Genomic DNA, 4,279 nt, shown 5'->3' with positions numbered 1-4,279 from the left:
GCCTTCTGTTTTGTTATCTTTAGAGAATTCTCCATATCTATGTGGTCCCAGATGGCTGTTGGAGATCAGTCATCACATCCATGTTCAGGAAGGAAGATGGAAAAATCTTCTAGTAATGTCCCAGCTAAAATTGGTACTCTATTGCAAATGAAGAAGCAGAGAATGGATATTGGTGGTCTACCAGACCTCTGAAAAACATGCCACTTTCTAATAAATCACTAGCAAAGGAAATGAAATTGTCATGATTAGTTTAGACCAGTGGTTCTCAACCAGCATAATTTTGCTCCCAGGCAACAATTGACAATATCTGGAGACCCTTTTAAGTACAACTTGGGAAACTGTTGTAACTGGCACCTAGTGAATACAGGCTCAGAATGCTGCTAAACATTTTACAATGCACAGGACAGGCCCACAACAATGAAATATCTAGCCTAAAATGTAAATAATGTCAGGGGTTTAGAAATCCTGTCTTATACTCATCAAGATCCATCACATACCTACCTTTGACCCTTGGGCTAAAAAAAGGCCCAGGTTCCTCTATGTCAGTGAATGGTAATATAATTTATCCAGCTGCTTAGACTAAAATTCTTGGGGTTGTTCTTACCCTGATTTAAACTCTATAGTGACTTCTCATTGCTCTCAGGATAAAGAAGAAAACCCTTAATGTAACCTGAGAAAACCTACATGGTTCTCTGGACCTTACCAGTTTTACTAGTATATCACACCAGTCTCCCCTCTCACTTTCTGTGGTCCAGCCTTACTAGCCTTTTGTTTTAGTTTCTCAAACGTGCTGCATTATTTCCCATCTCCCCTCCTTCACTGAATCCTTCATATCCAATGGGAGCTGTTGATAACATTAATGGTCTCAATTATTTACCCTTCCCTCTATCCATTCCCATTGGCATGTAACATTATAGTGTCCTTCCATTCTGACTCTAAGCCTGGCTATATGATTTGCCTCAACCAATGGAAGATTAGCATAAGTAATAGCGTGCCAATTTTGAAGCTAGGCATTATGTAGCATCTCATATCTGTAGTCAACCCCAAACAAGCCCAGACTAGATAAATAAAACCCCAGATGACCTGTAGACATTTGAATGAGAAATAAATTCTTATTGTCATATACTATTGAGGTTATGTTATTGTTAGGCAGCATTAGTATGATGGAAGCTGACTGATAAACACCTCAATCCAATATTACCCAGATTCTGCTCATTCTACTGCCTGAATATCTTTCCTATTTGTTCCATTGACTCAGTACTGAAATAAAAATATTCTATCTGGTCTCTCCATTTCTAATCTTCTCTTCCTCCAGCCAGTCCTCCATACTGCTTATATAATTATCTTGCAAAACAAAACATAAAAATGATGATTATATTACTTTCCTGCTTAAAATTTATTGATGGCTTTCCACTGCCTCCAGGATAGGACCCAAACCCCTTAGTCTTGCATTGCAGGCATCCTTTGTATGACACTTCTGCATTTAAACCTTCATCTACCTTGTTTTCCTTGGCATACTCCAATCACAATGCTCAAACATGCTCTGTAATTTCAAGCCTTTAGACCAAAGGTTTTCAACCTGTGGGTCGGGAGCCCTTTGGAGGTTGAACGACCCTTTCACAGGGCTCGCCTAAGACCATCGGAAAACACATATATAATTACATATTGTTTTGTGATTAATCACTATGCTTTAATTATGTTCAATTTGTAACAATGAAATTGGGAGTCACCACAACATGAGGAACTATATTAAAGGGTCGCAGCATTAGGAAGGTTGAGAACCACTGCTCCAGACCGTTAATCTTCCCTTTGCTCCTTTCCATTCCCTCTTTTGAATAAATTTTTCCAGAATTCTAACTATAGTTCAAATACCAGCTCTTCTGTGCAGCCTTCCCTGATTCCCTTCACTTCTCCCCAGATGGAAGATATCATGCTCTTCCTTTGTGCTTCAATGAGGAGCTGTTTACCTCACACTTCCTTTAGCTTTAGGTTATAATTAGTTCTTTTTTTGCACTGTTAACAATCATTTATTTTTGTATAACTTTGTTTCTCAAGGTAATATATTTTATATTCAGGGTTTATTTCTATCAATCTTTTGATTTCATTTTTAATAATTATTAACAATTGCAAATTACAATGGATAGATGCCCTAGCCCTGTGAGTTTCTTTGTGTTATTTTTCCAGCCTCCTTCCACACTCACACTGGCTCCCCATACCTAACACAGAAACTGGAACAAAATAAGCACTCAATAAAGTGTTGCAGAGAAATAATTCTCTAATTTTAAGTCTTTAATGATAGAGCTATAAAATGTTATATTGCAGGCAGTTATAACCTCCAAATTATCTTCCCTTCTGCCTGCATAACCATAATCATCCATCAATAAAAAAGTCATTGGGCATAATGAGCTTTCCCTTTGAAAGTAATATATGACCAGGGAAGGGGAAGGATTTCATTAATGTATAGATAAGGGTGGAGCAAGGATGCTGCATAGAGTTGAACAGTGACACTCAGATAGGCTAGGGGTTGGGTGGAATAGGGTGGGGGCTAAGGATAATGATTCTGATGCAAAGGGAACACGGGAGACAGAAACCAGAGTTCACTAAAGAGACCAAGAGATTAGAGGAGATGTAATGAGAGATAAGAAGATAGAATATATTAAAGCCAAGAGCTGGAGGCTGTAACAAGTTTTCTATGTGCCATGAATCTATGAGCATTTATTCTGAAGCTATCTTAGGACACAAAGACCATGATACAGGATAGGATTTCCTTAGAGAGAGTACATATATACTATTTGGGTGGTCTACCTACTAAGCCCCTGGTACCAAATATGCTCCACTTTTGCTTTCATCCCCAACTTTATGCTTCAAGAAGTTTCCAAATACCTCCTGCTCTGTGTCTCAATTCTCTACCTCATCACTGACTACCTGTGTGACCTTGGGTTGATCCTTTCTCCTCTATATGCTCTGGGTCTCCATTTATATCATGAGGGAGGTTTGATACGATGTTTTACAAGGGTTTAGCTTGATGATACTGTATCTATGATTCCAAGACTATAAGGTGTGTTTGTGAGTGTATATGTATGCATATGAATTCAGACATGTCTCTGCCCCATGGGTTCCAGTTAACTTATAAAATGGGGATATTTGATCCAGACAATTTTTAAGTCCCTTCTAGTTTTTAAAGTCATAATTTTATAATTCTGCAGTCCAGATGACCCAAGTCAAAACCTAAGGATCCTCCTCATATATATATTTTTTATCATTCTCTTAACTATTTTCTCTGTAACCCAAGGATGCATCCCCTCTTGCAACTCCCAGAAAGAAATAAAGATTCCCAGGCCTTGCCCAAGAGCTAGGGAGCCAAGTTCCTTTCTGGCCCCATTGCTGTTAGCTCCAAAGTACTATAAAAATGCCAGCTGCTTGGAGCCGTGTCTCCCACAGCTAATAGGTGTTTGTGTGTGTGTTTTTCCAGTTGTCTTGAGAAACTAAATTATTCTCCAAGTAAACTCCATTTATGTCTATAATAAATTTGATTTAAGTGAGAAAATTATCACCCTCTCAGGCTGAGAAAGCTACTCCAATCTCCCCAGGGAAGAAATGCCTTCATTAACCCGAGGACCCTGGAAAAGGAAAGAACCTCATCCTGGGGGTGGAACTCCAATAAATACAAAGGCCGTGGACTGAAGTTAACTCACAATTAGCCCCAGTACTCCTGAAGGACATGGACATTCAGGGCCCATTGAGCCCTCAAGAGGATCATCCTACACAGCAACCTGCCCTCACACTGAGCTGCCACTCTTACAAACCAGACAAATGAGATCTCTCCTGTTCATAAATGTCTTTGTATATCTCATTACACTATTTATGCCATAATCTAAATATCTCTATGGATTTTTAAAGTAGATCAGATCTAATTACCTTGTTGAAGACATGAGGAGACTGAGGCCTAGAGGGGAAAAAAAACTTACCCAAGGTCACACAGTGAATAAGTGGCAAAGCTAGAGTCTTCCTAGACTGTGAAAGAGCAGCAACCACAGTGTAGTCTGATTTTGAAAATTCACCCTACCTCATCCTTTGCCCTTTATAACCCAGTGCTCTAGTCTAAGTCATCCTTGTTAGAGTTTTTGGTTTTGCATACATGGGGAACTATCAGAGAGAGGGCGCTACCACTTTCTTCAGTCTGGTTCAAATAATTTATCAGCCACATTTCATTCTGCTTGAAACCTTGGTAATCTGACAACAAAAGCTTATTACAAGTCCCTGGCATTTTTTTATGATT

The sequence above is a fragment of the Myotis brandtii genome, unplaced genomic scaffold (genome assembly GCF_000412655.1).
Source record: "Myotis brandtii unplaced genomic scaffold, ASM41265v1 scaffold757, whole genome shotgun sequence".
Taxonomy (NCBI): Eukaryota; Metazoa; Chordata; class Mammalia; order Chiroptera; family Vespertilionidae; genus Myotis; species Myotis brandtii.
This window is presented reverse-complemented; position numbering follows the sequence as displayed.